Consider the following 15468-nt stretch of genomic DNA (forward strand, 5'->3'; position numbering starts at 1 on the left):
TGTGTGTGTACATACACATATACATATACACACATATATTTGTATGTATATGTATATATATGTGTGTGTGTGTATGTGTATATATGCGTGTATGTATACATATACATACACACACATATATATACATACACACATATATACACATACATACACACACACATATATACATATACATGTATATATGCATATACATGTATACATGTATACATGTGTACATGTGTATACATGTATACACACACACACACACATATATGTACATACATATACACACATATACAATAATAATAATAATTAAAATAATAAAAATGAAATGTATATGTGTGTGTGAGTGTGAGTGTGTATATATATATATATATATATATATATATATATGCTTGTACATATGCACATATGTATGCACACACACACACATATATATATGTATGTAGGTACTTTTTTTTTTGCTCAGTGACATGGATTTTTTTAGCTTGGTGCAATCACTAGGTGAGGCCACAAACTGAGGGGCCTCATCCCCTAAATTCATATTTGAGGTATAAACACCTCTATGCATTAGTCTTATCATATGTATCTCACCTTATCACTCTGCTAGATCACCTTATAACTCCCTCACCTTATCTCTCCATGAACTCTTTATATCTCCCTGCTCCTTATCACTCCACATGGATCCTTATATCTCCAACCCCTTATCACTCCACATTCGGTCCACATGCATGGAACCTCACTCCTTATCACTCCATCTTACCTCTTTATATGTCCGTAGCTTCTTCCTTATCACTCCATCCACCCTGCAGAGTTTGTCTTCTAACAACAATTTCACAATCCAACACTAGGGGAACCTCGTAGCATTTCTTTGTGCCATGTCATCGCTGGGGCAAACACTAAGTCAACTCCATATTGAATCGAGCACGAACACCATCATTTTTTAAGACTACTGCTGATCAAACTTTGTAGACCACACACCACCGTTTGGTATGTGAGGATTCCACAAACCTGCATCCACCAAAAGCAGTTAAGGATGAGACTCGAACATAAGACTGCACTATCAATAGGGCTCTTGACAAATGTCACGCTATGGGGTGAACCCCTATGTATGCATGTACGTATGCATATTAGTATTTACTTATATAAATGTGTGTGTGTACATATATATATACATGTACATATATATGTATATATACATACACACACACATACATACATACATATACATGTATGTATGCACACACACACACACACACACTCACACACATATACATTTCTTTTTTATCATTTTAACTATTATTATTTTATTTATTTATATATATACACACGCTTATTTATATATATGTGTATGTATATACACATATTTGTATGTACATATACACATATATTCTCACACACACACTCACTATATATATATACATACATATATACACATATATACACACTCACTATATATGTATTTATATATGTATGTATGTATATATATGTACACACACACACATATATATGCACACACACAGAGACACAAATATATATATATATATATATGTGTGTGTGTGTGTGTGTGTGTGTGTGTGTGTGTGTGTGTGTGTGTGTGTGTGTGTGTGTGTGTGTGTGTGTGTGTGTGTGTGTGTGTGTATCATTATTAAAGTGTCAGTTTTGTTTTCCTTAATTTTTTTAATGTTGTCTTTGTTGTTTTTTAATTTTTAAATTTTTTTTGGTTTGTACAGTTTTCAGCTAGGTTTTTTGAGTTGGGGTGGTCTTATTTCTCTTTTTCTTATTTTTTTTCTTTGTATTGTCTCTCTTTGTATATATATATATATATAGATATATATACATACATGGATGTATATATATGTATGTATATATACACACATATGCATGTATATATATATCTATATATACATGCATATATGTACACACACACATATGCATATGTATATATGTGTGTGTATATATATATCTATGTATATATATCTATGTATATATATGTATGTATATGTATATATATATACACATATATATGCACATGTATATATGTATATATATATGCATGCATATATACATGCATATATACATATGTGCATGCATATATATATGCATGTATACATATATACATGTATATATATGCATATATACATTTTTGCATGCATGTATATACATATATATATATATATGCATGTATATATATATATATAAACATATATATATATACATATATATATACATATATATATATACATATATATATACATATACATATATATATACATATATATATACATATACATATATATATACATATATATATATATACATATATATATATACATATATATATACATACATATATATATATACATATATATATACATACATATATATATATACATATATATATATACATATATATATACATACATATATATATATATTTGCATGCATGTATATATATATGCATATATAAATATGTGCATATGCACGTATACATGCATATATGCATGTATACTGTTGACTCTAAATTTTACTTTTGAAATGAACAGGCTTATGGGAATTCAGTTATGGAGAACCTATTGCGCTAAATTCACTGAATGACCTCCGAATTTAAGAAGCCAACTTTTCCTTGTGATTGGGGGAAAAGGGGAAGAAGAAACTTAAACCAAAATGATCTAGACTATTTAGGCAATGTGCCAGAGCATTTTGGAAAAACCATAAACAACATATAAAACCTAGAAACATTCGGTTTTAAAGCCCATTCAACAATCTATATATCTGAATAGAACCATAAACAAGACACAATCAAGATTCCTTTTAACATAAAGAAACATACATCACACATCCACCAGATAACAAGTGCAAAACATAGTTTAATCCACAGAGTATTAGACATATATCTCCAAAGTCATCAGAATTATAAGAATGCACAAAAATCTATTACAACATATTGAAAATAAACATCACAGAAAACAACATTCTGATTATCCTTTTGTCAGAAAAAATAATGGCTAAAAGGCTTAATTTCTATCTAGAATACTTAATTGTTCTTTTTCATAAAAATTCTAAACCCCTAAAACAGGAAAGAAAACAACATAAATAGAGCCCTCGACTCGGCTAACAGTTCAAAGCATCCCCCATCCTCCCGCAACCGCTTTCGAATAGAAAAAACCACCGTGGCATCCTACAAGAACGCACCCAACAAAAATTCTTCCAAAGTTGTTGCTTCCACCTTGCCATGTCATCTCTGTACCTGCTTGAACAAAAAATATTTTGATGCGAATCACAACCAGAGAGATAGGTCACCATGGGCAACATGTGGCAGTTTCGAGTACATCCAAAAAGGAGAGCCTAAATAGAAAAAGGATGGGCAATGTAGAGGTGCCATGTGTCCCTATCTTCACATGATGCAGAGTGTGGTACAATAGGATGCTCAGTCATAAAAAATTGAGCCATTTGGCAACTCCACGTTCCCCTAACCTCAAATAGAAAAAGTGAGCCATCAGGAACAACGCCAAAATGACATCTGGCCTGTACGCTAAGTGTAGCTGGAAAGTCAAAAGAAAGGGGTGCCACCCGATTAAAATGCCACCTACGGACAACCTCAAAATGATGTTAACATTTCTTGGCAACTAAAAGGGGGCATTCTGCTTGCGGAATGCTAGAACCCAAAAATGCTGGTTCGGAGACCAAACTTCATGTCAGAATAGGTTGGAGAAGATCGAAGACCTACTGCATTGGACTCCATTCTTCCTTGGAGGGCACTGTTTGTGCTTCCAGACTCTGGTAATGCTGATCCAGACAAATTATCTCATTGAATGGCAAGCCTACATGTTCGTCATGGACCAGTTTTAGGAGCGTGTAGAGATGGATGAGGGGATGCAAGAGATGCTAGACCTCTTCCGTAGAGATGGGATTGTTCAGGTGTTGGAGGAAAGTTCTATCCTTTTGTAAATGCTTGACCTGATCTAAAATCTTCTTAACTTCCAGTACAAAACCATCCATAGGGAATGGAGAAGGTATGCTTAACAAGACAAACCTCTCTACGTGTTGCTTGATGTCTGAGATGGAGATATGCAATGGCTCCAGTGCTGCTGATACGTGCATGATCACTCTATGGTGGTTGATGAAAGCATTAGTTTTCTTGATAAATTACCGATGGTTTACTATTCCCTTTGCTCTCAAATCTTCATCTTGGGATGCATACAACATTTAGATTAGGTCCTAAGCCAGAGGGATATTGGAAGCAATGATGACCATAGAACTGTTGATGAGGGCTCCCGCCTTGGTGTAGAGGCATTGCACTTCTCTGATGAACCTCAGCATGGTCTGCAATGAGGGGCTACATTGCTTAATTCTTTCCCAATGGGAAATATACAATTCCAACATGATCGGAGAAAAGTCTTGATAAACCTACATGAGGGGAGGAATACTTAGCAATAGTGAGACTTACTCACTCTTTGTCATTATTTCATGTTGCATCTCCCTACACCTATCTTGCTCGATGACCACTTGGCTTTCCACAATGAGGATCCTGGCACTTCCATCTTGCACAGTCTATTGGAGTTGCGATATACGATCTTGCCCCTGCTGTAAGAAAACCTCCACGTCCAGAATTTTTCTCTCCGCTTTCTCTATGCCATTGCCTTTTTCACACAACTCTGTTTCAAATCTCGCTTTATCCTTTGAAAGCATGACCTACGTGTCGCTCAGTTGCCATGCGTACTCTTATTTTAGACAAATCTCCTCACGCAGTTGTGCTTGCACTTGGGTGGCATCTCTAGAAGTTGCCTTTAGCTGGTGGATCTCTTGGTCCTTTTCCTGTAGTTCCTTAAAAGATACATTTCTCATTGTCTTATGATCCTTCAATTGATAACTCACATTATTAAGGGCGTCCTATAGCTTTCCTTTCTCCGAATTAGCCCATGTCAGCAATCCTTGTAGGCGATTGATCTTGGCATTCCGAGCTTTATCTTCTTTTCTCTACCGGGCCAGAGATTCTTGGAGGTTCACATTCTCTGTTTGTAGCTTCTCCAAGTGACTACTCTTTTTGATGAAGTCCAAAGACATGGCCTTTGAAGTTTCCTCCATCATTTCAAATTTGTTGGATGCTTTAGCATTTAAGAGGTTGACGCCAATAGCATGTAGAGTGTAATCGTTGGGTTTCATTTGGGCTTCTGGCTTATCAACCTTGGAGAACATATTTGCAAATAAAAGAAAATATTTTTCCTTATTGAAATGTGTCTATAGGTGCAGATGGGCTGGCCTGGCACCTTCCTTTTCTTTCTATTTGCCAATCTTGTCAATACGGGTGGTCTTGGAATAGGTAACCTGTTGCAGGAAATCATTTGGGATGGCAATAACCTGGCCTACAAAAGCTATGCTAGGGGGAACCGCAAAGGGAAATTGGGAAATGGGGCCACCAAAAGCTATCTGGATATGTTGTGCAAGTGTGTCTGGAGAAAAAAATGGGACAAAGGGAGAGGCTCCTAAGGGGAACGGATCAACGGGCACTTCTCCGACATTCTGGGGAGGAGTGGACTCTCCAAAACCAAGCCTATGCGAGATGGTGGCTGCTTCAGACATCTGCGAGGAAAATGCTACGAGGATGAAAATAGGGGTCGAGAATGGAATAGAGGCCTATGGGAATTCTTCTTAGGGATCAACCAGTGCTCTGGCGGGAGCTAATTTAAGGGCGGTAGAAATCTAGGTTTGCATTGCAACAAGAGGGGTAGCAGAAGAAACAACTTGAGTAGAAGGAAGAGGTGAAGAAGGGAGTACCTGAACTGCAGAAGTCACCAACTGCTGAGGATCTGAGGGAAACCCCGAGGCTTGAGGAGATGAACTCTTCTTTGTGGAACTCATATATTGCATTTTACTAGGAGGGACGTCATGCTTTTTTTTCTCATCTTGTCTCTTTCCAGCCTGGGAACGGGGCTTGTGAGCAGAACCAGCGAGAGGAAGAAGAATATGGGGCTTAGGATCTGGCTCTTTAATACTTATAGCCTCTACGTCTTGCCACTGGGCCACCTTGAGAGAAGAGTATTCATGTGGGAAACTATCACCTGTCTCTTCATCAGATTTATTGTGCCAACGCCATTCTAGCTCAAAATGTTTGTCAAGGGGGTCATTCCCAATGTTAGCCCTAGGTTGACATACTTCTTGCCCATAGATCCAAAAATCCTCCCTCTTCTTTTTGGGTGAGGAATCTATAGTCATGGCTTCTAGCATTTCCTGGGGAATGGGTTTTTCTAGGTTATACTTCTGCATGGTTGCATAGAAGGTCAACCACAGGGGTTGCTTTAGGATGGGAAAATTGTTGAGACCCACATACAAATTTGGGTCATCCACTTGTGGATTTGTGCGTCCTTCTCACGAGCTCCGATTCTCTTGCTTCACCGCATTCTTCCTTCTGCTAAGACACCCATCTGGGTCCTAACTCCAATGATCATCAATCACAACTAGGTCGAGCTGCACCAGCTTGGATGTCAAGACTTCCTCATTCTTATTTCTCTGGAATAGAGTAATGGGACCAATTTCCTTGTGGTCTTCAGTGATGGAGGTGTCATGCTTTGCCACCCCAATGGCTCTATCGATTCTTACTAATTGTCATGCAATTTCTAGAGCAAGGGTTCTTTGAGTCACATAGGTAGGTAAGCAGAATGGTTCCTTAGAGAAACCATGCACCCAGATGAAAGAGAAATTGCTACCTATGAACCAGTCGCAGGGGGGGCATTCATTACACATCCAGTTTATTTGATTATGAGAGAAGCGAGCAAGCAGTTTGCTAGGGATTGAACCGAAATCCCTAAGGACTAGAGTTAAGAAATAGTCAGAAAATTGATATGCATCGTAGGAAGCTAGTAGAATGGGTGTCCAAGCTAACACTGACATCTGGTTCCTCGACTCGTCGCATATAGCCAACCGCATGTGTTGGCTGAAGAAGGCCTCATTTTGGTGCAAGAGAAGATGGACCAAGACCAAGGTGAATTTTAACCACTACAACTACTGAAACTCTGATAGCTGCCTTATCATGGCCCTGACTATGAAAACACAAAAATCAAAATGAAAAGGCTCCCTTTGTTTATGATATTTGAAAAGGAAACCCATCATAAAGGTTGTGATTTCCTGGTCATTTTTGTGACCACATAGCCATGCAAGAGTAGACGAGATATCTTTGAGTTCATCATGCTTCAGGTCAGTGTAGGACAAAGGGAGCCTTAGAAGAACGAAGGACAAACTTCGATTAAGGACACTCTAGCAAAATGATAAGGCATCCCTTTTGGTTTTCCAAAATTCTTCCATAGTAGTCTCACATAACACCTCTGTTCCGTAAAAAATGGGACAACACATCATAGCCCTTATGGCTTCTGGGGAGATTACCACTTTTAAGGATGAGTCGGTGATCAAGCAGGAAACAGGGTCAAACCTGTCGGCGCACGCGACCGCGAACTCCGAATAGTAAGGAACCATAGAGACTACAAATTGGGTTGCACCATTGCTCTAGAATCGAGCCACCATGGATTGTGGCTCTTCTCTGTGATGCAACACTCTACTGCATGCAGCCTCCCTGAGGCTTTTGGGTTGTTTGTGGAGCTCAGGCTCAATAACATTTTCAAAAGAATCAATTATAGCGGACGTATTGCGGGTAACTGTCTTCGGCCTGACCTTGGTTTTTGGATAATCCGCCCTAGACGGTATGGTGTGGGAAGAATAGGAGAGCTCTCTGAAAACATCGACCCACAGTCTCCCATGAGTAGCACTTGAGGAAGAGGCTTTGACTTCCATTTTCTGTAATAGGGATTTTCTCTATCAACCTTTCAAAAGAAAATGAACACTTAGGTTACAGAAAGGGCAATAAGATGAACATCGGGTGACTTTCCTTCTTTAATGCACTACGCGCCTAGATTTTTGTGACAGGGGACGCTTAAAAGAAAGCATCCGTTTACATGTATACCAAGTCATTTTGCAGTTGCAATTAACCCTGAAAAGGACGAGCAATGCCATTGATGATTTCCAAAGGAAACTTATTCAGCTTGCCGTTGATTGAAAACACTTGAGATGAAAATCTCGGTTGGATGGATCTCCTCTCTTAACAAGAAAATTGGCAGCCAGCAGGGTTCGCACAAGCTAAGACAGTCCTACAAGAGTTATGTTTTAAAATGCGATGTACCTACACATACATGTGGTGTCTATTTGCATCACCTCTTTCTTTGAGGTACCGAGTAGGACATTACCAATTCTAAATCAGACCTCGCTCTATCGTGCAAATTAATGAAGCATGAGAGGAGCATTGGAAATCAGGAGCATTGGCGTATTTGTCACTTGTCACCCTAAGCTAAGAATTTATTATAAATATGTCTTTTTAGACATTCTTTTGTGCAGGTTCTACTTCAACGATGGAGTTTCTTCAGGATATGGATACTTCTGTGAGACTTGTCAATAGCAAGGCTCAGGTCGCTTTTCTTGGAAACATTTCTAATCGAAGGTTGCAGATGATGACAAGGCCGAAGAATCCCCTGATTGTTGCTGCTATCAAATGGGTGCTTGGTGAGGATTTTATAGATAACATGGACCAATACTTTGTGAACATGGACATTTGTTTGCATTTTATCGCTTCGTTGCTGGATTTCGGATTGGCTGGGCTATTGACCTCGTAGCTCACCAAGGCACTCTTCGCCCATGACTATCTAGGAGGGCTAGAAGATGTGGTGGCGTACTATGTCTGTTTTAGGGGCCTTCCTCTAGCATCAGATTTGAGGCGCTTCATTACTCCCGACGAGGAGGTGACTTGGCACCCGTTTATTGGTAGTCTAAGGAAGATGATGCTGTCAGCCCACCGTTTTTTAGCAGAGCTCACTGCGGAGTTCCTCCTCCATGTCCATTTGATAATTCTTTTTTTTAGCAGAGCTCACTGCGGAGTTCCTCCTCCATGTCCATTTGATAATTCTTTCTCTGGATGGTACCAAATGGTACTTCGATTTCTGGGATTACATTTTTCCATGGGTCTTAACATCGCACATTCAACCAAATTTGATTGTTATTTTCATGGCTGGGATGCTTGGTGGCGCTTCTAACTATGAGTGGTTAGAGGGAGAGAATACTTTAGATGGTAGTGGAGACCTTGATTTTTAGATGGAGGATGATGAATATGGAGAGGTTATTTGAGAAAATGGCAGCCTATCGTTGAGTGCTTCATCTTGCAACTTTTGTAAAAAGGAAGGCCAGGGGCCTGTCCATGAATTGTATAAAAACAAAACACCCATAATATAATGATTTTTCTTTTCTCTTGCTTAATTAAGGAATATCTTGTGATTTCATTTTGCCTGCTTGGGAATATGAATGGGAATAATTAAATAAATAAGGCATACAAAAGCGTTATTTACATTATATACATTTAGAGAGAAATTGCTAATGAAAATGTTTAAGATGGAAACCGTTGATTGAGATCGAGAGAAAGTCTCCTTGTATATCTTCGAGGTCGAACAAATTGAAACATTTGTAACTTACGATGTGGAAAGGTCCCTCCCATAATCCATCGAACTTAGCATGCTGACTAGGCTTGGCCACTCTTTCATTATAATTCAACACAAGGTTGCCTTGTTTGAATCTCGAGTCAGAACTCTTTTTGCTATCGAACCAACTCTTGATAGTTTGCTGACAATTCTAGAGAGATGCAAAAGCTGCTTCCCTAGCCTCTTCTAATTCTATAATCTCTACCAATTTTATGTCTATAGGACCATTTTTTGTTACTTCGATGGACTTGAGTAACTGCAAGGCTGTGATTTCCAAGGAAATGGGAAACATTATATCCTTACCATAGACCAGCTTGTATGGGGAGCTCTTTAAGACCTACTTGGGCATTATCCGACCAGCCCATAACGGGCTCCTCAAGTGGTGGTGCCACTCCCTCTTGTACTCCGAGCCTATCCTTTTAATGAGTCTAATAAGATTTTTATTAGTGGACTCGGTGAGCCCATTTACTTGCAGATAGTAGTTTGAGGAGGTTTTCAGGTAAATACCTTTGTTGAGGGCAAATTGGGTGATTCATGAACCGATGAATGCACACTCAGTATCTAATGTTATGGTCTTTGGTGGATCATATCGATACACCAGGTCCTCTAGGAATGTTAGAACCTCGGTCTTTGATGAATTCTTCAAGGGAACAACTTCAGACCATCTACTGAAGTAGTCAGTAGTGGTCAAGATCCAATTATGTCCATCCAAGCTTGGGGGATTGATCATCTCTATAAAGTCGAGTCCCCATTGAGCAAAGGGTTCCTCCACCATTATGGGTTTGAGTGACATTGCCGCTATTTTATGCTTGCTAGTGTAATACTGACATTCTTTGCACTCCCTCACCAAGGTGTGCACGTCTTTGAACATGGAGGGCCAAAAATATCCAACATGAGTGATCTTGATGATGGTTGTTTGTGCCAAAAAGTGACCTCCTCATGAGCCATAGTGAAACTCCTGTAAGATCTTTCCAGCTTGGCATTGGCTCACACAGCGGAGTAGGACTCCACCAAAATTTCTTTTGAAAAGTATGTCATCCACCAAGCAGAATTCACTATTCTGAAGCCTATAGAATCTCTTCTTTTTAGGGGGAAGACATTTGAGGAAGTTCCCCTTCTTCATGAAATGTTTTCAGGTCTTCATCCAGCATGTCTCTGATGTCTTAGAGGTAACCATCACAACTCCTTTTGTGGCCATCTTCATTTCTCGGGGTTCGCACTCTCGGGCTATATATTCGCACAAACCTTTGCCATGAATTATTTTGGTGGGCCTGACATCAATATCATACTCCAAGATTTTAGTGATCCAGTTTGCCCTTTTCTTGATGATGTTACCTTCCATGATGTATTCTCTAGCCGCTGGATGAGCAACATACACTGTAGTCTTATTAAAGGTGATGAAGTGCCTAAATTGTTTTAGGCCCTTAACCACAGCCAAAGCTTGTTTTTCAACAAAGTTATACTTTGCCTTGTATTCCTTCAGGGTCTTTGAATGGAAGTCTATAGGGTGGTCACTCCCCTTTTCTATGTCTTTCTAGGCTAGGACCATAGCAATGCTATAGTGATTAGAGAAAACATACATTACAAAGTCTTTAGACATATCTGTTAGCAATTTAGCATTATAACAGACAATGGGAGATTGTTGGCATTTCAATAAGGATATTGAGAAGGTTGTTGATGATTATGGATATAACTGATTAAGGATGTTTACTGTCTTAATATTATTATTTTGTCATTGATGTCAAGAAATTGATTTTCTAATTCAGTATGATGTTGCCATATCTTGAGAAGTATGATTTGAAGAGTATAAAGATGTCGGTAAAAGACACAGAAAGATTATGATGAGTAAGAGGATGAATAAGCTATTCAATGGGCAATTATTACTGAGTCAGACAATGATGAGATCATGATGTTTAGATTGTTTTGACATCATACATATGTTGTAAATTGTAAGGTTAATACTATACTATGTTATCGAGCAAAGAACCTAGTCAGTAAACCCTAAGGAACCTAGTTGGTAAACCCTAAGGTTATCGCTATCGGTTAATGAAGGCGGAATGTCTACCGAGTGAAGTTTAGTATTTACCGAGTTGTTACCGAGTTGTAACCGAGTTGTAACAGAATGTATTAAATGTTTACATGCGTTATTTAATGAAGGAAGCTGATGAGCTAGAACTGATTAAATGATTGGTATGCTGTAAATATAGTTTGTTAAGAATCTATGGCAATGGAAGATCGGTAGGAAGATCTATAGTTCAAATTGAACTACAGTACCCGAGGACAAGTTCCAAGAAATATATGCAAGTTCCAAGGCAAGGTAAAAAGTTTTTCAGATCCAAAGATGCATTGAACCTGGTCAAGCATGAAGATCTGATGGCTATGATTGATCATGGGAAATGTGATCAAGGAGATTAAGCAGTTAGCTATTTGTTTATAAATAGGGAACTGTTGATAAACAATGCATGCGGGAAAGTGTATGCACAGGGATGCTACATAGTGATAACTGAGCACAAAAGCTTGAAGACTTGTTTGAATAACAGAGTATAGAAACTCAATAGATGGACAAGATTAGTTCTATGTCTAGATTGTATTGAGCAAATAAGAACCTACTTTAGCATTTTAGATGTGAAGTTGCAGATAGATTTTATTACTGTTATTTTGTGAAAGTGACAGAAAATCTCTTAACCGAGTGGACTTAACAGTCTTATTTGTAAAACCCTCTAGCAAGGTGACATTCTAATTGAGTGTTTGAAATCCTTAAACAAGGTCACTTCTAACAAGGTGAATATCCTAACAGATATGAGGGAAATCCCTTAACCGGGTCACATCTAGCAATGTGTTTGTAATCTTTAACAGGATTTGCTTTTAATCGAGCATACTCTAGAAGAGTATATTTCTTAGTGGGTCCGAAATCCCACAACGGTTTTTCCCTATTTGGGTTTCCACATTAGATCTGGTGTTATGAGGTTTATGATGTTTATATGCTTTTGAGTTTGCATGTTTAGCAGTTTTGGTTATATTACTGAAGTATATGTTATCCAGGTTGAATCTGATGTTTTTATGGAAGATTAAGTTTGTATGATTCACCCCCCCCTCTCATCTTGTTGGTTATTGGATTTGTACTTATAGTAAGTATTAGAACTATCAATTGGTATCAGAGCATTGGACTCCAAAAGAAAAGTTTAAAGGCACTTGAGTTAAAGATCCAAAGATGTATAAGAGGGATGCACTGGAGCTGAACAAGTCAAGTTTCTCTACATGGCAGAAAAGGATGAAGTTGCATCTATTAGGAGTTGGATAATATGCTATATACTATCTAGAGAATGATTTTGTTACATCGAGCACCTATCCATTGACAATGGAAGAGATAAAGGCAAAGCAAGAACATATCCAAGCAGTGATTGAAATAACATCTGCATTGACCGACTCAGAGTTTAATGACCTAGAAAGCTGCAATGATGCAAAGGCAATGTGGGATAAGCTCATATCTGTGTATGGAGGAGATGAACATATTCAAAGAGCAAAATTAGATAGCCTAAGAGGACAACTTGAATCCATGAGGATGAATGAAGGTGAGAACATAACTTAGTACAGTACAAGACTAAAGGAGATTGTCAATCAAATCAAAGGAGCAGGTGGAGCTATTGAAGAAAAGGATATAACAAGTGAGTTGTTAAGAACCCTTCTACCAGCTTATGCAATTTGAGTCTCTACAATCAATGAATTAAGGTCTGTACCTAATATGCCAGTTTCTTTAGATGCTACTATTGGTAAGCTACATGCATTTGAGTTAAGTAACTTTGATAACAGTGGATCTTCGGTAAATAAAGTTGAATCTGCATTTAGTTCTTTTCATCTTGATGAATCTAATGATTACAATGAAAGAAAGTATAAGTACTCTGAAGGAGATCATAGTGGAGCAAGTGAAAGATTTCGTAAGAACATGGAAGAAGTACACAAACTGTATGAGGAAATCAGAAAGCAAGAAGAGTTTGAAGCACTATTAGCCAAAAGGTTACCGAGAGGCAAAGGTAAGTATAAAGGAAAACTACCTTTGAAATGTTTCAATTGTGATAAAATAGGACATATAGCTTCTAACTGTCCTAACAAAGATTCTACTGAAAAGAGAGATTATCGAGATGACAGACAGAAAGATAATCATTATAGAGGACACCGAGACTTCAAAAGAAGAGATAGAAAGACATGCTTAATAGCAGATGAGGAATCTAATGATGATAAATCAGATGAAACTGATATAGAGGAAGTAGTTTATGTGGCTATCAAAGATGGATCAGATGAAGAAAGGTATGAAGAAAAAGCAATAATATCTCACATAAATACTAATGATTCTTGGATCATAGATAGTGGATGCTCACATCATATGACAGGTGATAAACACAAGTTTGTTATATTAGAAGATTATGATGGAGGCTATGTAATATTTGGTAATGATGCACCATGTCCAGTGAAAGGTAAATGATCTATAACACTTCTTGACAATGCAAGATGCAATGATGTTTATTGGGTTGAAGGTTTGAAATACAATTTGTTGAGTGTAGCATAGCTAAACAACACAGGTTACCGAATAGAATTTTAGAAAGGAATTGTCAAAGTTCATGACAAGAATGGAAAGTTAGCAACTACCGGGACACAAACAAAAGGTAACACATTTCACCTTGACTCAACTCGTAACAAAGAAAGAAATGATGAAGGAAATTCCAAGGAACCAGAAGACTATGATGAATTTGTCTATGTTCAACCGACAAGTCTTATCGAGAAGACTGTTGAAGAAAATGAAGAGAATATCCAGTTACCGAGTGATGAAGAAGATCATACAGAGCCTACCGAGCCTGTATTAGCCAAGTATGTTAGAAGACATCATGCACCAAGTCAGATTATAGAAGATAAGGATGATCCAGTGATGACAAGGAACAAACTGAGACAGAACACATGTCTGATATCTGAATTTGAACCGAGAATAGTGAAAGAGGAATTTAACAGTGAAGATTGGATAAATGCTATGACAGAAGAGATTGATCAAATCAAGAAGAATGACACATGGACATTAATCCCAAGACTGAAGGACAAAAATGTAATTGGTACAAAGTGGATTTTTAGAAACAAGCTAAATGAAATAGGAGAGGTCATTTGAAACAAAGCAAGACTAGTTTGCAAAGGTTATGCTCAAGAAGAAGGAATTGATTATGGTGAAACTTTTGCACCTGTTGCTAGACTTGAAGGAGTAAGAACACTGTTGGCATATGCTGCTTTCAAAAACTTCAAGGTATATCAAATGGATGTCAAATCTGCATTTCTAAATGGAATATTAGAAGAAGAAGTTTTTATTGAACAACCTGAAGGATTTGTTGAAGACAAGAATAAAGATCAGGTATGTAAATTGAACAAAGCTTTATATTGTTTGAAACAAGCACCTAGAGCATGGTATGAAAGATTGCACTCTTATTTGATTAAGATTGGTTTTATAAGGACAAGTGAGAACAACAATATGTACATGAAGAATGATGAAAATGGAATACTGATCTTAGCCATATTTGTTGATGATATTATATTTTGTGGAAATGACTCTCTATGTAAGAAATTTGGAAATGAAATGAGCAAAGAATTTGAGATGTCATTAATCGGTGAGATAAAGTATTTTATAGGTTTACAGATACTTCAAATGAAAAATGAGATTTTCATTACTCAATCAAAGTACACAAAGGAAATCTTGAAGAAATTTGGAATGGAGGATACAAAACCAGTAAGTACTCCTATGACTACCAACTTTAAATTATCAAAGAATGATGAATCTGCATCTATTGATGAGACACTTTACTGATCCATGATTGGAAAGCTACAATATGTTGTTCACAGTAGACCAGACATAGCACATGCAGTAGCTATAGTTGCAAGATTCTCTGCAGATCCTAAGGAAACACACATGACAACAATCAAAAGAATTTTTAGATACTTGAAA

Source organism: Cryptomeria japonica, chromosome 1 (assembly GCF_030272615.1).
Source record: "Cryptomeria japonica chromosome 1, Sugi_1.0, whole genome shotgun sequence".
Taxonomy (NCBI): Eukaryota; Viridiplantae; Streptophyta; class Pinopsida; order Cupressales; family Cupressaceae; genus Cryptomeria; species Cryptomeria japonica.